At 41.7% G+C, this 21268-nt stretch overlaps 22 pseudogenes; all 22 read right to left on the bottom strand.

Annotated features, from left to right (window-relative positions):
• Positions 1-64: 64 nt before the first annotated feature.
• LOC137122025 (5S ribosomal RNA) lies at positions 65-183 on the bottom strand (annotated as a pseudogene).
• An 857-nt stretch (positions 184-1040) lies between these two features.
• LOC137122038 (5S ribosomal RNA) lies at positions 1041-1159 on the bottom strand (annotated as a pseudogene).
• An 867-nt stretch (positions 1160-2026) lies between these two features.
• LOC137122015 (5S ribosomal RNA) lies at positions 2027-2145 on the bottom strand (annotated as a pseudogene).
• Positions 2146-3012: 867 nt separating this feature from the next.
• Positions 3013-3131, bottom strand: LOC137121983 (5S ribosomal RNA; annotated as a pseudogene).
• An 857-nt stretch (positions 3132-3988) lies between these two features.
• On the bottom strand, positions 3989-4107 carry LOC137122017 (5S ribosomal RNA; annotated as a pseudogene).
• An 867-nt stretch (positions 4108-4974) lies between these two features.
• LOC137122054 (5S ribosomal RNA) lies at positions 4975-5093 on the bottom strand (annotated as a pseudogene).
• An 867-nt stretch (positions 5094-5960) lies between these two features.
• Positions 5961-6079, bottom strand: LOC137122016 (5S ribosomal RNA; annotated as a pseudogene).
• Positions 6080-6936: 857 nt separating this feature from the next.
• LOC137122011 (5S ribosomal RNA) lies at positions 6937-7055 on the bottom strand (annotated as a pseudogene).
• Positions 7056-7922: 867 nt separating this feature from the next.
• On the bottom strand, positions 7923-8041 carry LOC137122010 (5S ribosomal RNA; annotated as a pseudogene).
• An 857-nt stretch (positions 8042-8898) lies between these two features.
• LOC137122009 (5S ribosomal RNA) lies at positions 8899-9017 on the bottom strand (annotated as a pseudogene).
• Positions 9018-9874: 857 nt separating this feature from the next.
• Positions 9875-9993, bottom strand: LOC137122052 (5S ribosomal RNA; annotated as a pseudogene).
• Positions 9994-10860: 867 nt separating this feature from the next.
• LOC137122028 (5S ribosomal RNA) lies at positions 10861-10979 on the bottom strand (annotated as a pseudogene).
• Positions 10980-11846: 867 nt separating this feature from the next.
• Positions 11847-11965, bottom strand: LOC137121991 (5S ribosomal RNA; annotated as a pseudogene).
• Positions 11966-12822: 857 nt separating this feature from the next.
• On the bottom strand, positions 12823-12941 carry LOC137122008 (5S ribosomal RNA; annotated as a pseudogene).
• Positions 12942-13798: 857 nt separating this feature from the next.
• LOC137122043 (5S ribosomal RNA) lies at positions 13799-13917 on the bottom strand (annotated as a pseudogene).
• An 857-nt stretch (positions 13918-14774) lies between these two features.
• Positions 14775-14893, bottom strand: LOC137122007 (5S ribosomal RNA; annotated as a pseudogene).
• An 867-nt stretch (positions 14894-15760) lies between these two features.
• On the bottom strand, positions 15761-15869 carry LOC137121999 (5S ribosomal RNA; annotated as a pseudogene).
• Positions 15870-16736: 867 nt separating this feature from the next.
• Positions 16737-16855, bottom strand: LOC137122034 (5S ribosomal RNA; annotated as a pseudogene).
• An 867-nt stretch (positions 16856-17722) lies between these two features.
• Positions 17723-17841, bottom strand: LOC137122042 (5S ribosomal RNA; annotated as a pseudogene).
• Positions 17842-18698: 857 nt separating this feature from the next.
• On the bottom strand, positions 18699-18817 carry LOC137122006 (5S ribosomal RNA; annotated as a pseudogene).
• An 867-nt stretch (positions 18818-19684) lies between these two features.
• On the bottom strand, positions 19685-19793 carry LOC137121998 (5S ribosomal RNA; annotated as a pseudogene).
• Positions 19794-20660: 867 nt separating this feature from the next.
• On the bottom strand, positions 20661-20779 carry LOC137122033 (5S ribosomal RNA; annotated as a pseudogene).
• Positions 20780-21268: the final 489 nt, after the last annotated feature.

Genomic DNA, 21268 nt, shown 5'->3' with positions numbered 1-21268 from the left:
AACAATTTCTATGAATAAATAGGCAGTAACACCAGCTTGTGCTGCTCGTAAACCCAAGCAAAAAAGCTTACAGCACCTGGTATTCCCGGGCGGTCTTCCTACCAAGTACTAACCAGGCCCGGCTCTATTTGGCTGCCGAGATCGGACGAGATCGGGCGCTTAGAGAGCGGTGTGGCCGTAAGCTGCATTTGACATCATCAACAGCTCTTAAAAACGCTGGAGAAGCAGAATGCATGACACTTGCTAAGAAGAAGATAAATGTGGCAAAGTACAAAGTACTATAACTGTACTGGTCTGTTATGCCCCTGTCCAGGGGGTCAGGGTGCAACATACAAAGATAAATTAGCATGTTCCATCTCCGATCCCCAAACCAAAATCCAGGATCGAGATGTTCCAACAGAATGATATTTATTTTAAACGAAAGAAAGTGTCAAACAAAACATGACACTACAACTCAGGGCGAACCAAGGCCAACATAATAAACAAAATAAGCCATTTCCCACAGAAAGTGCTAGCTAGCCTGATAGAAATAAACAAACCAAAAGACAGTCGCTAACCCTAACTCCCTAATGTGAAAACAGTCCAAAGAAAATGGCAGTTCACCCCTACAGATTTAATACTATTTACAAAATATACAATTTATAAACAAAACCACGGCACAAAACCTAACAATTCAAAAATGCTAAATAAGGTTTGGAAACCAAGAACAGCAAACAGGTGCTGCTGCCAGAAAGAGCCTCGCTAGCTGTTGGGAACCGTACTTTTAAAACTCCAGGAAGTGTAGGATGGACCAATCAGCTTCCTGTACTGCCCCTCAATCCGGCCAATCAGGCAGGGCACCTATAAGAACAACATATCAAAAACAACACATATGGCCAGGACCGTAACATGGTCTACTAGTAATGAAGCACGATGGTTGACAAACCAATAAAGTAGCAAAACAGTAATGAAAGAACAAAATTTGATGAAAATATAGAACAATTTCTATGAATAAATAGGCAGTAACACCAGCTTGTGCTGCCCGTAAACCCAAGCAAAAAAGCTTACAGCACCTGTTATTCCCACGCGGTCTTCCTACCAAGTACTAACCAGGCCCGGCTCTATTTGGCTGCCGAGATCGGACGAGATCGGGCGCTTAGAGAGCGGTGTGGCCGTAAGCTGCATTTGACATCATCAACAGCTCTTAAAAACGTTGGAGAAGCAGAATGCATGAAACTTGCTAAGACGAAGATAAATGTGGCAAAGTACAAAGTACTATAACTGTACTGGTCTGTTACGCCCCTGTCCAGGGGGTCAGGGTGCAACATACAAAGATAAATTAGCATGTTCCCTCTCCGATCCCCAAACCAAAATCCAGGATCGAGATGTTCCAACAGAATGATATTTATTTTAAACGAAAGAAAGTGTCAAACAAAACATGACACTACAACTCAGGGCGAACCAAGGCCAACATAATAAACAAAATAAGCCATTTCCCACAGAAAGTGCTAGCTAGCCTGATAGAAATAAACAAACCAAAAGACAGTCGCTAACCCTAACTCCCTAATGTGAAAACAAGAGAAAACAATCAAAAGAAAATGGCTGTTCACCCCTACAGATTTAATACGAATTACAAAATATACAATTTATAAACAAAACCACGGCACAAAACCTAACAATTCAAAAATGCTAAATAAGGTTTGGAAACCAAGAACAGCAAACAGGTGCTGCTGCCAGAAAGAGCCTCGCTAGCTGTTGGAAACCGTACTTTTAAAACTCCAGGAAGTGTAGGATGGACCAATCAGCTTCCTGTACTGCCCCTCAATCCGGCCAATCAGGCAGGGCACCTATAAGAACAACAAAATAAAAACAACACATATGGCCAGGACCGTAACATGGTCTACTAGTAATGAAGCACGATGGTTGAAAAACCAATAAAGTAGCAAAACAGCAATGAAAGAACAAAATTTGATGAAAATATAGAACAATTTCTATGAATAAATAGGCAGTAACACCAGCTTGTGCTGCCCGTAAACCCAAGCAAAAAAGCTTACAGCACCTGGTATTCCCAGGCGGTCTTCCTACCAAGTACTAACCAGGCCCGGCTCTATTTGGCTGCCGAGATCAGACGAGATCGGGCGCTTAGAGAGCGGTGTGGCCGTAAGCTGCATTTGACATCATCAACAGCTCTTAAAAACGCTGGAGAAGCAGAATGCATGACACTTGCTAAGAAGAAGATAAATGTGGCAAAGTACAAAGTACTATAACTGTACTGGTCTGTTACGCCCCTGTCCAGGGGGTCAGGGTGCAACATACAAAGATAAATTAGCATGTTCCCTCTCCGATCCCCAAACCAAACTCCAGTATCGAGATGTTCCAACAGAATGATATTTATTTTAAACGAAAGAAAGTGTCAAACAAAACATGACACTACAACTCAGGGCAAACCAAGGCCAACATAATAAACAAAATAAGCCATTTCCCACAGAAAGTGCTAGCTAGCCTGATAGAAATAAACAATCCAAAAGACAGTCGCTAACCCTAACTCCCTAATGTGAAAACAAGAGAAAACAATCAAAAGAAAAAGGCTGTTCACCCCTACAGATTTAATACGAATTACAAAATATACAATTTATAAACAAAACCACGGCACAAAACCTAACAATTCAAAAATGCTAAATAAGGTTTGGAAACCAAGAACAGCAAACAGGTGCTGCTGCCAGAAAGAGCCTCGCTAGCTGTTGGGAACCGTACTTTTAAAACTCCAGGAAGTGTAGGATGGACCAATCAGCTTCCTGTACTGCCCCCCAATCCGGCCAATCAGGCAGGGCACCTATAAGAACAACAAATCAAAAACAACACATATGGCCAGGACCCTAACATGGTCTACTAGTAATGAAGCACGATGGTTGAAAAACCAATAAAGTAGCAAAACAGCAATGAAAGAACAAAATTTGATGAAAATATAGAACAATTTCTATGAATAAATAGGCAGTAACACCAGCTTGTGCTGCCCGTAAACCCAAGCAAAAAAGCTTACAACACCTGGTATTCCCAGGCGGTCTTCCTACCAAGTACTAACCAGGCCCGGCTCTATTTGGCTGCCGAGATCGGACGAGATTGGGCGCTTAGAGAGCGGTGTGGCCGTAAGCTGCATTTGACATCATCAACAGCTCTTAAAAACACTGGAGAAGCAGAATGCATGACACTTGCTAAGAAGAAGACAAATGTGGCAAAGTACAAAGTACTATAACTGTAATGGTCTGTTACGCCCCTGTCCATGGGGTCAGGGTGCAACATACAAAGATAAATTAGCATGTTCCCTCTCCGATCCCCAAACCAAAATCCAGGATCGAGATGTTCCAACAGAATGATATTTATTTTAAACGAAAGAAAGTGTCAAACAAAACATGACACTACAACTCAGGGCGAACCAAGGCCAACATAATAAACAAAATAAGCCATTTCCCACAGAAAGTGCTAGCTAGCCTGATAGAAATAAACAAACCAAAAGACAGTCGCTAACCCTAACTCCCTAATGTGAAAACAGTCCAAAGAAAATGGCTGTTCACCCCTACAGATTTAATACTATTTACAAAATATACAATTTATAAACAAAACCACGGCACAAAACCTAACAATTCAAAAATGCTAAATAAGGTTTGGAAACCAAGAACAGCAAACAGGTGCTGCTGCCAGAAAGAGCCTCGCTAGCTGTTGGGAACCGTACTTTTAAAACTCCAGGAAGTGTAGGATGGACCAATCAGCTTCCTGTACTGCCCCTCAATCCGGCCAATCAGGCAGGGCACCTATAAGAACAACATATCAAAAACAACACATATGGCCAGGACCGTAACATGGTCTACTAGTAATGAAGCACGATGGTTGACAAACCAATAAAGTAGCAAAACAGTAATGAAAGAACAAAATTTGATGAAAATATAGAACAATTTCTATGAATAAATAGGCAGTAACACCAGCTTGTGCTGCCCGTAAACCCAAGCAAAAAAGCTTACAGCACCTGGTATTCCCACGCGGTCTTCCTACCAAGTACTAACCAGGCCCGGCTCTATTTGGCTGCCGAGATCGGACGAGATCGGGCGCTTAGAGAGCGGTGTGGCCGTAAGCTGCATTTGACATCATCAACAGCTCTTAAAAACGTTGGAGAAGCAGAATGCATGAAACTTGCTAAGACGAAGATAAATGTGGCAAAGTACAAAGTACTATAACTGTACTGGTCTGTTACGCCCCTGTCCAGGGGGTCAGGGTGCAACATACAAAGATAAATTAGCATGTTCCCTCTCCGATCCCCAAACCAAAATCCAGGATCGAGATGTTCCAACAGAATGATATTTATTTTAAACGAAAGAAAGTGTCAAACAAAACATGACACTACAACTCAGGGCGAACCAAGGCCAACATAATAAACAAAATAAGCCATTTCCCACAGAAAGTGCTAGCTAGCCTGATAGAAATAAACAAACCAAAAGACAGTCGCTAACCCTAACTCCCTAATGTGAAAACAAGAGAAAACAATCAAAAGAAAATGGCTGTTCACCCCTACAGATTTAATACGAATTACAAAATATACAATTTATAAACAAAACCACGGCACAAAACCTAACAATTCAAAAATGCTAAATAAGGTTTGGAAACCAAGAACAGCAAACAGGTGCTGCTGCCAGAAAGAGCCTCGCTAGCTGTTGGAAACCGTACTTTTAAAACTCCAGGAAGTGTAGGATGGACCAATCAGCTTCCTGTACTGCCCCCCAATCCGGCCAATCAGGCAGGGCACCTATAAGAACAACAAATCAAAAACAACACATATGGCCAGGACCCTAACATGGTCTACTAGTAATGAAGCACGATGGTTGAAAAACCAATAAAGTAGCAAAACAGCAATGAAAGAACAAAATTTGATGAAAATATAGAACAATTTCTATGAATAAATAGGCAGTAACACCAGCTTGTGCTGCCCGTAAACCCAAGCAAAAAAGCTTACAACACCTGGTATTCCCAGGCGGTCTTCCTACCAAGTACTAACCAGGCCCGGCTCTATTTGGCTGCCGAGATCGGACGAGATTGGGCGCTTAGAGAGCGGTGTGGCCGTAAGCTGCATTTGACATCATCAACAGCTCTTAAAAACACTGGAGAAGCAGAATGCATGACACTTGCTAAGAAGAAGACAAATGTGGCAAAGTACAAAGTACTATAACTGTAATGGTCTGTTACGCCCCTGTCCAGGGGGTCAGGGTGCAACATACAAAGATAAATTAGCATGTTCCCTCTCCGATCCCCAAACCAAAATCCAGGATCGAGATGTTCCAACAGAATGATATTTATTTTAAACGAAAGAAAGTGTCAAACAAAACATGACACTACAACTCAGGGCGAACCAAGGCCAACATAATAAACAAAATAAGCCATTTCCCACAGAAAGTGCTAGCTAGCCTGATAGAAATAAACAAACCAAAAGACAGTCGCTAACCCTAACTCCCTAATGTGAAAACAAGAGAAAACAATCAAAAGAAAATGGCTGTTCACCCCTACAGATTTAATACGAATTACAAAATATACAATTTATAAACAAAACCACGGCACAAAACCTAACAATTCAAAAATGCTAAATAAGGTTTGGAAACCAAGAACAGCAAACAGGTGCTGCTGCCAGAAAGAGCCTCGCTAGCTGTTGGGAACCGTACTTTTAAAACTCCAGGAAGTGTAGGATGGACCAATCAGCTTCCTGTACTGCCCCTCAATCCGGCCAATCAGGCAGGGCACCTATAAGAACAACATATCAAAAACAACACATATGGCCAGGACCGTAACATGGTCTACTAGTAATGAAGCACGATGGTTGACAAACCAATAAAGTAGCAAAACAGTAATGAAAGAACAAAATTTGATGAAAATATAGAACAATTTCTATGAATAAATAGGCAGTAACACCAGCTTGTGCTGCCCGTAAACCCAAGCAAAAAAGCTTACAGCACCTGGTATTCCCACGCGGTCTTCCTACCAAGTACTAACCAGGCCCGGCTCTATTTGGCTGCCGAGATCGGACGAGATCGGGCGCTTAGAGAGCGGTGTGGCCGTAAGCTGCATTTGACATCATCAACAGCTCTTAAAAACGTTGGAGAAGCAGAATGCATGAAACTTGCTAAGACGAAGATAAATGTGGCAAAGTACAAAGTACTATAAGTGTACTGGTCTGTTACGCCCCTGTCCAGGGGGTCAGGGTGCAACATACAAAGATAAATTAGCATGTTCCCTCTCCGATCCCCAAACCAAAATCCAGGATCGAGATGTTCCAACAGAATGATATTTATTTTAAACGAAAGAAAGTGTCAAACAAAACATGACACTACAACTCAGGGCGAACCAAGGCCAACATAATAAACGAAATAAGCCATTTCCCACAGAAAGTGCTAGCTAGCCTGATAGAAATAAACAAACCAAAACACAGTCGCTAACCCTAACTCCCTAATGTGAAAACAGTCCAAAGAAAATGGCTGTTCACCCCTACAGATTTAATACGAATTACAAAATATACAATTTATAAACAAAACCACGGCATAAAACCTAACAATTCAAAAATGCTAAATAAAGTTTGGAAACCAAGAACAGCAAACAGGTGCTGCTGCCAGAAAGAGCCTCGCTAGCTGTTGGGAACCGTACTTTTAAAACTCCAGGAAGTGTAGGATGGACCAATCAGCTTCCTGTACTGCCCCCCAATCCGGCCAATCAGGCAGGGCACCTATAAGAACAACAAAATAAAAACAACACATATGGCCAGGACCGTAACATGGTCTACTAGTAATGAAGCACGATGGTTGAAAAACCAATAAAGTAGCAAAACAGCAATGAAAGAACAAAATTTGATGAAAATATAGAACAATTTCTATGAATAAATAGGCAGTAACACCAGCTTGTGCTGCCCGTAAACCCAAGCAAAAAAGCTTACAGCACCTGGTATTCCCAGGCGGTCTTCCTACCAAGTACTAACCAGGCCCGGCTCTATTTGGCTGCCGAGATCGGACGAGATCGGGCGCTTAGAGAGCGGTGTGGCCGTAAGCTGCATTTGACATCATCAACAGCTCTTAAAAACGCTGGAGAAGCAGATTGCATGACACTTGCTAAGAAGAAGATAAATATGGCAAAGTACAAAGTACTATAACTGTACTGGTCTGTTACGCCCCTGTCCAGGGGGTCAGGGTGCAACATACAAAGATAAATTAGCATGTTCCCTCTCCGATCCCCAAACCAAAATCCAGGATCGAGATGTTCCAACAGAATGATATTTATTTTAAACGAAAGAAAGTGTCAAACAAAACATGACACTACAACTCAGGGCGAACCAAGGCCAACATAATAAACAAAATAAGCCATTTCCCACAGAAAGTGCTAGCTAGCCTGATAGAAATAAACAAACCAAAAGACAGTCGCTAACCCTAACTCCCTAATGTGAAAACAAGAGAAAACAATCAAAAGAAAATGGCTGTTCACCCCTACAGATTTAATACGAATTACAAAATATACAATTTATAAACAAAACCACGGCACAAAACCTAACAATTCAAAAATGCTAAATAAGGTTTGGAAACCAAGAACAGCAAACAGGTGCTGCTGCCAGAAAGAGCCTCGCTAGCTGTTGGGAACCGTACTTTTAAAACTCCAGGAAGTGTAGGATGGACCAATCAGCTTCCTGTACTGCCCCCCAATCCGGCCAATCAGGCAGGGCACCTATAAGAACAACAAATCAAAAACAACACATATGGCCAGGACCGTAACATGGTCTACTAGTAATGAAGCACGATGGTTGAAAAACCAATAAAGTAGCAAAACAGCAATGAAAGAACAAAATTTGATGAAAATATAGAACAATTTCTATGAATAAATAGGCAGTAACACCAGCTTGTGCTGCCCGTAAACCCAAGCAAAAAAGCTTACAGCACCTGGTATTCCCAGGCGGTCTTCCTACCAAGTACTAACCAGGCCCGGCTCTATTTGGCTGCCGAGATCGGACGAGATCGGGCGCTTAGAGAGCGGTGTGGCCGTAAGCTGCATTTGACATCATCAACAGCTCTTAAAAACGCTGGAGAAGCAGAATGCATGACACTTGCTAAGAAGAAGATAAATGTGGCAACGTACAAAGTACTATAACTGTACTGGTCTGTTACGCCCCTGTCCAGGGGGTCAGGGTGCAACATACAAAGATAAATTAGCATGTTCCCTCTCCGATCCCCAAACCAAAATCCAGGATCGAGATGTTCCAACAGAATGATATTTATTTTAAACGAAAGAAAGTGTCAAACAAAACATGACACTACAACTCAGGGCGAACCAAGGCCAACATAATAAACAAAATAAGCCATTTCCCACAGAAAGTGCTAGCTAGCCTGATAGAAATAAACAAACCAAAAGACAGTCGCTAACCCTAACTCCCTAATGTGAAAACAGTCCAAAGAAAATGGCAGTTCACCCCTACAGATTTAATACTATTTACAAAATATACAATTTATAAACAAAACCACGGCACAAAACCTAACAATTCAAAAATGCTAAATAAGGTTTGGAAACCAAGAACAGCAAACAGGTGCTGATGCCAGAAAGAGCCTCGCTAGCTGTTGGGAACCGTACTTTTAAAACTCCAGGAAGTGTAGGATGGACCAATCAGCTTCCTGTACTGCCCCCCAATCCAGCCAATCAGGCAGGGCACCTATAAGAACAAGAAAATAAAAACAACACATATGGCCAGGACCGTAACATGGTCTACTAGTAATGAAGCACGATGGTTGGCAAACCAATAAAGTAGCAAAACAGCAATGAAAGAACAAAATTTGATGAAAATATAGAACAATTTCTATGAATAAATAGGCAGTAACACCAGCTTGTGCTGCCCGTAAACCCAAGCAAAAAAGCTTACAGCACCTGGTATTCCCAGGCGGTCTTCCTACCAAGTACTAACCAGGCCCGGCTCTATTTGGCTGCCGAGATCGGACGAGATCGGGCGCTTAGAGAGCGGTGTGGCCGTAAGCTGCATTTGACATCATCAACAGCTCTTAAAAACGCTGGAGAAGCAGAATGCATGACACTTGCTAAGAAGAAGATAAATGTGGCAAAGTACAAAGTACTATAACTGTACTGGTCTGTTACGCCCCTGTCCAGGGGGTCAGGGTGCAACATACAAAGATAAATTAGCATGTTCCCTCTCCGATCCCCAAACCAAAATCCAGGATCGAGATGTTCCAACAGAATGATATTCATTTTAAACGAAAGAAAGTGTCAAACAAAACATGACACTACAACTCAGGGCGAACCAAGGCCAACATAATAAACAAAATAAGCCATTTCCCACAGAAAGTGCTAGCTAGCCTGATAGAAATAAACAAACCAAAAGACAGTCGCTAACCCTAACTCCCAAATGTGAAAACAATCCAAAGAAAATGGCAGTTCACCCCTACAGATTTAATACTATTTACAAAATATACAATTTATAAACAAAACCACGGCACAAAACCTAACAATTCAAAAATGCTAAATAAAGTTTGGAAACCAAGACCAGCAAACAGGTGCTGCTGCCAGAAAGAGCCTCGCTAGCTGTTGGGAACCGTACTTTTAAAACTCCAGGAAGTGTAGGATGGACCAATCAGCTTCCTGTACTGCCCCCCAATCCGGCCAATCAGGCAGGGCACCTATAAGAACAACAAAATAAAAACAACACATATGGCCAGGACCGTAACATGGTCTACTAGTAATGAAGCACGATGGTTGACAAACCAATAAAGTAGCAAAACAGCAATGAAAGAACAAAATTTGATGAAAATATAGAACAATTTCTATGAATAAATAGGCAGTAACACCAGCTTGTGCTGCCCGTAAACCCAAGCAAAAAAGCTTACAGCACCTGGTATTCCCAGGCGGTCTTCCTACCAAGTACTAACAAGGCCCGGCTCTATTTGGCTGCCGAGATCGGACGAGATCGGGCGCTTAGAGAGCGGTGTGGCCGTAAGCTGCATTTGACATCATCAACAGCTCTTAAAAACGCTGGAGAAGCAGAATGCATGACACTTGCTAAGAAGAAGATAAATGTGGCAAAGTACAAAGTACTATAACTGTACTGGTCTGTTACGCCCCTGTCCAGGGGGTCAGGGTGCAACATACAAAGATAAATTAGCATGTTCCCTCTCCGATCCCCAAACCAAAATCCAGGATCGAGATGTTCCAACAGAATGATATTTATTTTAAACGAAAGAAAGTGTCAAACAAAACATGACACTACAACTCAGGGCGAACCAAGGCCAACATAATAAACAAAATAAGCCATTTCCCACAGAAAGTGCTAGCTAGCCTGATAGAAATAAACAAACCAAAAGACAGTCGCTAACCCTAACTCCCTAATGTGAAAACAAGAGAAAACAATCAAAAGAAAATGGCAGTCCACCCCTACAGATTTAATACTATTTACAAAATATACAATTTATAAACAAAACCACGGCACAAAACCTAACAATTCAAAAATGCTAAATAAGGTTTGGAAAGCAAGAACAGCAAACAGGTGCTGCTGCCAGAAAGAGCCTCGCTAGCTGTTGGGAACCGTACTTTTAAAACTCCAGGAAGTGTAGGATGGACCAATCAGCTTCCTGTACTTCCCCCAAATCCGGCCAATCAGGCAGGGCACCTATAAGAACAACAAAATAAAAACAACACATATGGCCAGGACCGTAACATGGTCTACTAGTAATGAAGCACGATGGTTGACAAACCAATAAAGTAGCAAAACAGCAATGAAAGAACAAAATTTGATGAAAATATAGAACAATTTCTATGAATAAATAGGCAGTAACACCAGCTTGTGCTGCCCGTAAACCCAAGCAAAAAAGCTTACAGCACCTGGTATTCCCAGGCGGTCTTCCTACCAAGTACTAACCAGGCCCGGCTCTATTTGGCTGCCGAGATCGGACGAGATCGGGCGCTTAGAAAGCGGTGTGGCCGTAAGCTGCATTTGACATCATCAACAGCTCTTAAAAACGCTGGAGAAGCAGAATGCATGACACTTGCTAAGAAGAAGATAAATGTGGCAAAGTACAAAGTACTATAACTGTACTGGTCTGTTACGCCCCTGTCTAGGGGGTCAGGGTGCAACACACAAAGATAAATTAGCATGTTCCCTCTCCGATCCCCAAACCAAAATCCAGGATCGAGATGTTCCAACAGAATGATATTTATTTTAAACGAAAGAAAGTGTCAAACAAAACATGACACTACAACTCAGGGCGAACCAAGGCCAACATAATAAACAAAATAAGCCATTTCCCACAGAAAGTGCTAGCTAGCCTGATAGAAATAAACAAACCAAAAGACAGTCGCTAACCCTAACTCCCTAATGTGAAAACAAGAGAAAACAATCAAAAGAAAATGGCAGTCCACCCCTACAGATTTAATACTATTTACAAAATATACAATTTATAAACAAAACCACGGCACAAAACCTAACAATTCAAAAATGCTAAATAAGATTTGGAAACCAAGAACAGCAAACAGGTGCTACTGCCAGAAAGAGCCTCGCTAGCTGTTGGGAACCGTACTTTTAAAACTCCAGGAAGTGTAGGATGGACCAATCAGCTTCCTGTACTTCCCCCAAATCCGGCCAATCAGGCAGGGCACCTATAAGAACAAGAAAATAAAAACAACACATATGGCCAGGACCGTAACATGGTCTACTAGTAATGAAGCACGATGGTTGACAAACCAATAAAGTAGCAAAACAGCAATGAAAGAACAAAATTTGATGAAAATATAGAACAATTTCTATGAATAAATAGGCAGTAACACCAGCTTGTGCTGCCCGTAAACCCAAGCAAAAAAGCTTAAAGCACCTGGTATTCCCAGGCGGTATTCCTACCAAGTACTAACCAGGCCCGGCCCTATTTGGCTGCCGAGATCGGACGAGATCGGGCGCTTAGAGAGCGGTGTGGCCGTAAGCTGCATTTGACATCATCAACAGCTCTTAAAAACGCTGGAGAAGCAGAATGCATGACACTTGCTAAGAAGAAGATAAATGTGGCAAAGTACAAAGTACTATAACTGTACTGGTCTGTTACGCCCCTGTCTAGGGGGTCAGGGTGCAACATACAAAGATAAATTAGAATGTTCCCTCTCCGATCCCCAAACCAAAATCCAGGATCGAGATGTTCCAAAAGAATGATATTTATTTTAAACAAAAGAAAGTGTCAAATAAAACATGACACTACAACTCAGGGTGAACCAAGGCCAACATAATAAACAAAATAAGCCATTTCCCACAGAAAGTGCTAGCTAGCCTGATAGAAATAAACAAACCAATAGACAGTCGCTAACCCTAACTCCCTAATGTGAAAACAGTCCAAAGAAAATGGCAGTTCACCCCTACAGATTTAATACTATTTACAAAATATACAATTTATAAACAAAACCACGGCACAAAACCTAACAATTCAAAAATGCTAAATAAGGTTTGGAAACCAAGAACAGCAAACATGTGCTGATGCCAAAATAAGCCTCGCTAGCTGTTGGGAACCGTACTTTTAAAACTCCAGGAAGTGTAGGATGGACCAATCAGCTTCCTGTACTGCCCCCAAATCCGGCCAATCAGGCAGGGCACCTATAAGAACAAGAAAATAAAAACAACACATATGGCCAGGACCGTAACATGGTCTACTAGTAATGAAGCACGATGGTTGGCAAACCAATAAAGTAGCAAAACAGCAATGAAAGAACAAAATTTGATGAAAATATAGAACAATTTCTATGAATAAATAGGCAGTAACACCAGCTTGTGCTGCCCGTAAACCCAAGCAAAAAAGCTTACAGCACCTGGTATTCCCAGGCGGTCTTCCTACCAAGTACTAACCAGGCCCGGCTCTATTTGGCTGCCGAGATCGGACGAGATCGGGCGCTTAGAGAGCGGTGTGGCCGTAAGCTGCATTTGACATCATCAACAGCTCTTAAAAACGCTGGAGAAGCAGAATGCATGACACTTGCTAAGAAGAAGATAAATGTGGCAAAGTACAAAGTACTATAACTGTACTGGTCTGTTACGCCCCTGTCTAGGGGCTCAGGGTGCAACATACAAAGATAAATTAGAATGTTCCCTCTCCGATCCCCAAACCAAAATCCAGGATCGAGATGTTCCAACAGAATGATAATTATTTTAAACAAAAGAAAGTGTCAAATAAAACATGACACTACAACTCAGGGTGAACCAAGGCCAACATAATAAACAAAATAAGCCATTTCCCACAGAAAGTGCTAGCTAGCCTGATAGAAATAAACAAACCAATAGACAGTCGCTAACCCTAACTCCCTAATGTGAAAACAGTCCAAAGAAAATGGCAGTTCACCCCTACAGATTTAATACTATTTACAAAATATACAATTTATAAACAAAACCACGGCACAAAACCTAACAATTCAAAAATGCTAAATAAGGTTTGGAAACCAAGAACAGCAAACAGGTGCTGATGCCAGAAAGAGCCTCGCTAGATGTTGGGAACCGTACTTTTAAAACTCCAGCAAGTGTAGGATGGACCAATCAGCTTCCTGTACTGCCCCCCAATCCGGCCAATCAGGCAGGGCACCTATAAGAACAAGAAAATAAAAACAACACATATGGCCAGGACCGTAACATGGTCTACTAGTAATGAAGCACGATGGTTGACAAACCAATAAAGTAGCAAAACAGCAATGAAAGAACAAAATTTGATGAAAATATAGAACAATTTCTATGAAGAAATAGGCAGTAACACCAGCTTGTGCTGCCCGTAAACCCAAGCAAAAAAGCTTACAGGACCTGGTATTCCCAGGCGGTCTTCCTACCAAGTACTAACCAGGCCCAGCTCTATTTGGCTGCCGAGATCGGACGAGATCGGGCGCTTAGAGAGCGGTGTGGCCGTAAGCTGCATTTGACATCATCAACAGCTCTTAAAAACGCTGGAGAAGCAGAATGCATGACACTTGCTAAGAAGAAGATAAGTGTGGCAAAGTACAAAGTACTATAACTGTACTGGTCTGTTACGCCCCTGTCTAGGGGGTCAGGGTGCAACATACAAAGATAAATTAGAATGTTCCCTCTCCGATCCCCAAACCAAAATCCAGGATCGAGATGTTCCAACAGAATGATATTTATTTTAAACAAAAGAAAGTGTCAAATAAAACATGACACTACAACTCAAGGCGAACCAAGGCCAACATAATAAACAAAATAAGCCATTTCCCACAGAAAGTGCTAGCTAGCCTGATAGAAATAAACAAACCAATAGACAGTCGCTAACCCTAACTCCCTAATGTGAAAACAGTCCAAAGACAATGGCAGTTCACCCCTACAGATTTAATACTATTTACAAAATATACAATTTATAAACAAAACCACGGCACAAAACCTAACAATTCAAAAATGCTAAATAAGGTTTGGAAACCAAGAACAGCAAACAAGTGCTGATGCCAGAAAGAGCCTCGCTAGCTGTTGGGAACCGTACTTTTAAAACTCCAGGAAGTGTAGGATGGACCAATCAGCTTCCTGTACTGCCCCCCAATCCGGCCAATCAGGCAGGGCACTTATAAGAACAAGAAAATAAAAACAACACATATGGCCAGGACCGTAACATGGTCTACTAGTAATGAAGCACGATGGTTGGCAAACCAATAAAGTAGCAAAACAGCAATGAAAGAACAAAATTTGATGAAAATATAGAACAATTTCTATGAATAAATAGGCAGTAACACCAGCTTGTGCTGCCCGTAAACCCCAGCAAAAAAGCTTACAGCACCTGGTATTCCCAGGCGGTCTTCCTACCAAGTACTAACCAGGCCCGGCTCTATTTGGCTGCCGAGATCGGACGAGATCGGGCGCTTAGAGAGCGGTGTGGCCGTAAGCTGCATTTGACATCATCAACAGCTCTTAAAAACGCTAGAGAAGCAAAATGCATGACACTTGCTAAGAAGAAGATAAATGTGGCAAAGTACAAAGTACTATAACTGTACTGGTCTGTTACGCCCCTGTCAAGGGGGTCAGGGTGAAACATACAAAGATAAATTTGCATGTTCCCTCTCCGATCCCCAAACCAAAATCCAGGATCGAGATGTTCCAACAGAATGATATTTATTTTAAACGAAAGAAAGTGTCAAACAAAACATGACACTACAACTCAGGGCGAACCAAGGCCAACATAATAAACAAAATAAGCCATTTCCCACAGAAAGTGCTAGCTAGCCTGATAGAAATAAACAAACCAAAAGACAGTCGCTAACCCTAACTCCCTAATGTGAAAACAAGAGAAAACAATCAAAAGAAAATGGCAGTCCACCCCTACAGATTTAATACTATTTACAAAATATACAATTTATAAACAAAACCACGGCACAAAACCTAACAATTCAAAAATGCTAAATAAGGTTTGGAAACCAAGAACAGCAAACAGGTGCTGATGTGAGAATAAGCCTCGCTAGCTGTTGGGAACCGTACTTTTAAAACTCCAGGAAGTGTAGGATGGACCAATCAGCTTCCTGTACTGCCCCCAAATCCGGCCAATCAGGCAGGGCACCTATAAGAACAAGAAAATAAAAACAACACATATGGCCAGGACCGTAACATGGTCTACTAGTAATGAAGCACGATGGTTGGCAAACCAATAAAGTAGCAAAACAGCAATGAAAGAACAAAATTTGATGAAAATATAGAACAATTTCTATGAATAAATAGGCAGTAACACCAGCTTGTGCTGCCCGTAAACCCAAGCAAAAAAGCTTACAGCACCTGGTATTCCCAGGCGGTCTTCCTACCAAGTACTAACCAGGCCCGGCTCTATTTGGCTGCCGAGATCGGGCGCTTAGAGAGCGGTGTGGCCGTAAGCTGCATTTGACATCATCAACAGCTCTTAAAAACGCTGGAGAAGCAGAATGCATGACACTTGCTAAGAAGAAGATAAATGTGGCAAAGTACAAAGTACAATAACTGTACTGGTCTGTTACGCCCCTCTCTAGGGGGTCAGGGTGAAACATACAAAGATAAATTTGCATGTTCCCTCTCCGATCCTCAAACCAAAATCCAGGATTGAGATGTTCCAACAGAATGATATTTATTTTAAACGAAAGAAAGTGTCAAACAAAACATGACACTACAACTCAGGGCGAACCAAGGCCAACATAATAAACAAAATAAGCCATTTCCCACAGAAAGTGCTAGCTAGCCTGATAGAAATAAACAAACCAAAAGACAGTCGCTAACCCTAACTCCCTAATGTGAAAACAAGAGAAAACAATCAAAAGAAAATGGCTGTTCACCCCTACAGATTTAATACGAATTACAAAATATACAATTTATAAACAAAACCACAGCACAAAACCTAACAATTCAAAAATGCTAAATAAGGTTTGGAAACCAAGAACAGCAAACAGGTGCTGCTGCCAGAAAGAGCCTCGCTAGCTGTTGGGAACCGTACTTTTAAAACTCCAGGAAGTGTAGGATGGACCAATCAGCTTCCTGTACTGCCCCCCAATCCGGCCAATCAGGCAGGGCACCTATAAGAACAACAAATCAAAAACAACACATATGGCCAGGACCGTAACATGGTCTACTAGTAATGAAGCACGATGGTTGAAAAACCAATAAAGTAGCAAAACAGCAATGAAAGAACAAAATTTGATGAAAATATAGAACAATTTCTATGAATAAATAGGCAGTAACACCAGCTTGTGCTGCCCGTAAACCCAAGCAAAAAAGCTTACAGCACCAGGTATTCCTAGGCGGTCTTCCTACCAAGTACTAACCAGGCCCGGCTCTATTTGGCTGCCGAGATCGGACGAGATCGGGCGCTTAGAGAGCGGTGTGGCCGTAAGCTGCATTTGACATCATCAACAGCTCTTAAAAACGCTGGAGAAGCAGAATGCATGACACTTGCTAAGAAGAAGATAAATGTGGCAACGTACAAAGTACTATAACTGTACTGGTCTGTTACGCCCCTGTCCAGGGGGTCAGGGTGCAACATACAAAGATAAATTAGCATGTTCCCTCTCCGATCCCCAAACCAAAATCCAGGATCGAGATGTTCCAACAGAATGATATTTATTTTAAACGAAAGAAAGTGTCAAACAAAACATGACACTACAACTCAGGGCGAACCAAGGCCAACATAATAAACAAAATAAGCCATTTCCCACAGAAAGTGCTAGCTAGCCTGATAGAAATAAACAAACCAAAAGACAGTCGCTAACCCTAACTCCCTAATGTGAAAACAAGAGAAAACAATCAAAAGAAAATGGCAGTCCACCCCTACAGATTTAATACTATTTACAAAATATACAATTTATAAACAAAACCACGGCACAAAACCTAACAATTCAAAAATGCTAAATAAGGTTTGGAAACCAAGAACAGCAAACAGGTGCTGATGCCAGAAAGAGCCTCGCTAGATGTTGGGAACCGTACTTTTAAAACTCCAGCAAGTGTAGGATGGACCAATCAGCTTCCTGTACTGCCCCCCAATCCGGCCAATCAGGCAGGGCACCTATAAGAACAAGAAAATAAAAACAACACATATGGCCAGGACCGTAACATGGTCTACTAGTAATGAAGCACGATGGTTGACAAACCAATAAAGTAGCAAAACAGCAATGAAAGAACAAAATTTGATGAAAATATAGAACAATTTCTATGAAGAAATAGGCAGTAACACCAGCTTGTGCTGCCCGTAAACCCAAGCAAAAAAGCTTACAGGACCTGGTATTCCCAGGCGGTCTTCCTACCAAGTACTAACCAGGCCCAGCTCTATTTGGCTGCCGAGATCGGACGAGATCGGGCGCTTAGAGAGCGGTGTGGCCGTAAGCTGCATTTGACATCATCAACAGCTCTTAAAAACGCTGGAGAAGCAGAATGCATGACACTTGCTAAGAAGAAGATAAGTGTGGCAAAGTACAAAGTACTATAACTGTACTGGTCTGTTACGCCCCTGTCTAGGGGGTCAGGGTGCAACATACAAAGATAAATTAGAATGTTCCCTCTCCGATCCCCAAACCAAAATCCAGGATCGAGATGTTCCAACAGAATGATATTTATTTTAAACAAAAGAAAGTGTCAAATAAAACATGACACTACAACTCAAGGCGAACCAAGGCCAACATAATAAACAAAATAAGCCATTTCCCACAGAAAGTGCTAGCTAGCCTGATAGAAATAAACAAACCAATAGACAGTCGCTAACCCTAACTCCCTAATGTGAAAACAGTCCAAAGACAATGGCAGTTCACCCCTACAGATTTAATACTATTTACAAAATATACAATTTATAAACAAAACCACGGCACAAAACCTAACAATTCAAAAATGCTAAATAAGGTTTGGAAACCAAGAACAGCAAACAAGTGCTGATGCCAGAAAGAGCCTCGCTAGCTGTTGGGAACCGTACTTTTAAAACTCCAGGAAGTGTAGGATGGACCAATCAGCTTCCTGTACTGCCCCCCAATCCGGCCAATCAGGCAGGGCACTTATAAGAACAAGAAAATAAAAACAACACATATGGCCAGGACCGTAACATGGTCTACTAGTAATGAAGCACGATGGTTGGCAAACCAATAAAGTAGCAAAACAGCAATGAAAGAACAAAATTTGATGAAAATATAGAACAATTTCTATGAATAAATAGGCAGTAACACCAGCTTGTGCTGCCCGTAAACCCCAGCAAAAAAGCTTACAGCACCTGGTATTCCCAGGCGGTCTTCCTACCAAGTACTAACCAGGCCCGGCTCTATTTGGCTGCCGAGATCGGACGAGATCGGGCGCTTAGAGAGCGGTGTGGCCGTAAGCTGCATTTGACATCATCAACAGCTCTTAAAAACGCTAGAGAAGCAAAATGCATGACACTTGCTAAGAAGAAGATAAATGTGGCAAAGTACAAAGTACTATAACTGTACTGGTCTGTTACGCCCCTGTCAAGGGGGTCAGGGTGAAACATACAAAGATAAATTTGCATGTTCCCTCTCCGATCCCCAAACCAAAATCCAGGATCGAGATGTTCCAACAGAATGATATTTATTTTAAACGAAAGAAAGTGTCAAACAAAACATGACACTACAACTCAGGGCGAACCAAGGCCAACATAATAAACAAAATAAGCCATTTCCCACAGAAAGTGCTAGCTAGCCTGATAGAAATAAACAAACCAAAAGACAGTCGCTAACCCTAACTCCCTAATGTGAAAACAAGAGAAAACAATCAAAAGAAAATGGCAGTCCACCCCTACAGATTTAATACTATTTACAAAATATACAATTTATAAACAAAACCACGGCACAAAACCTAACAATTCAAAAATGCTAAATAAGGTTTGGAAACCAAGAACAGCAAACAGGTGCTGATGTGAGAATAAGCCTCGCTAGCTGTTGGGAACCGTACTTTTAAAACTCCAGGAAGTGTAGGATGGACCAATCAGCTTCCTGTACTGCCCCCAAATCCGGCCAATCAGGCAGGGCACCTATAAGAACAAGAAAATAAAAACAACACATATGGCCAGGACCGTAACATGGTCTACTAGTAATGAAGCACGATGGTTGGCAAACCAATAAAGTAGCAAAACAGCAATGAAAGAACAAAATTTGATGAAAATATAGAACAATTTCTATGAATAAATAGGCAGTAACACCAGCTTGTGCTGCCCGTAAACCCAAGCAAAAAAGCTTACAGCACCTGGTATTCCCAGGCGGTCTTCCTACCAAGTACTAACCAGGCCCGGCTCTATTTGGCTGCCGAGATCGGGCGCTTAGAGAGCGGTGTGGCCGTAAGCTGCATTTGACATCATCAACAGCTCTTAAAAACGCTGGAGAAGCAGAATGCATGACACTTGCTAAGAAGAAGATAAATGTGGCAAAGTACAAAGTACAATAACTGTACTGGTCTGTTACGCCCCTCTCTAGGGGGTCAGGGTGAAACATACAAAGATAAATTTGCATGTTCCCTCTCCGATCCTCAAACCAAAATCCAGGATTGAGATGTTCCAACAGAATGATATTTATTTTAAACGAAAGAAAGTGTCAAACAAAACATGACACTACAACTCAGGGCGAACCAAGGCCAACATAATAAACAAAATAAGCCATTTCCCACAGAAAGTGCTAGCTAGCCTGATAGAAATAAACAAACCAAAAGACAGTCGCTAACCCTAACTCCCTAATGTGAAAACAAGAGAAAACAATCAAAAGAAAATGGCTGTTCACCCCTACAGATTTAATACGAATTACAAAATATACAATTTATAAACAAAACCACAGCACAAAACCTAACAATTCAAAAATGCTAAATAAGGTTTGGAAACCAAGAACAGCAAACAGGTGCTGCTGCCAGAAAGAGCCTCGCTAGCTGTTGGGAACCATACTTTTAAAACTCCAGGAAGTGTAGGATGGACCAATCAGCTTCCTGTACTGCCCCCCAATCCGGCCAATCAGGCAGGGCACCTATAAGAACAACAAATCAAAAACAACACATATGGCCAGGACCGTAACATGGTCTACTAGTAATGAAGCACGATGGTTGAAAAACCAATAAAGTAGCAAAACAGCAATGAAAGAACAAAATTTGATGAAAATATAGAACAATTTCTATGAATAAATAGGCAGTAACACCAGCTTGTGCTGCCCGTAAACCCAAGCAAAAAAGCTTACAGCACCTGGTATTCCTAGGCGGTCTTCCTACCAAGTACTAACCAGGCCCGGCTCTATTTGGCTGCCGAGATCGGACGAGATCGGGCGCTTAGAGAGCGGTGTGGCCGTAAGCTGCATTTGACATCATCAACAGCTCTTAAAAACGCTGGAGAAGCAGAATGCATGACACTTGCTAAGAAGAAGATAAATGTGGCAACGTACAAAGTACTATAACTGTACTGGTCTGTTACGCCCCTGTCCAGGGGGTCAGGGTGCAACATACAAAGATAAATTAGCATGTTCCCTCTCCGATCCCCAAACCAAAATCCAGGATCGAGATGTTCCAACAGAATGATATTTATTTTAAACGAAAGAAAGTGTCAAACAAAACATGACACTACAACTCAGGGCGAACCAAGGCCAACATAATAAACAAAATAAGCCATTTCCCACAGAAAGTGCTAGCTAGCCTGATAGAAATAAACAAACCAAAAGACAGTCGCTAACCCTAACTCCCTAATGTGAAAACAAGAGAAAACAATCAAAAGAAAATGGCAGTCCACCCCTACAGATTTAATACTATTTACAAAATATACAATTTATAAACAAAACCACGGCACAA

The sequence above is a fragment of the Channa argus genome, unplaced genomic scaffold, assembly GCF_033026475.1.
Source record: "Channa argus isolate prfri unplaced genomic scaffold, Channa argus male v1.0 Contig133, whole genome shotgun sequence".
Classification (NCBI taxonomy): domain Eukaryota; kingdom Metazoa; phylum Chordata; class Actinopteri; order Anabantiformes; family Channidae; genus Channa; species Channa argus.
Note: the sequence above shows the minus strand (reverse complement) of the source record. Positions and strands in the feature narration are given on the sequence as shown.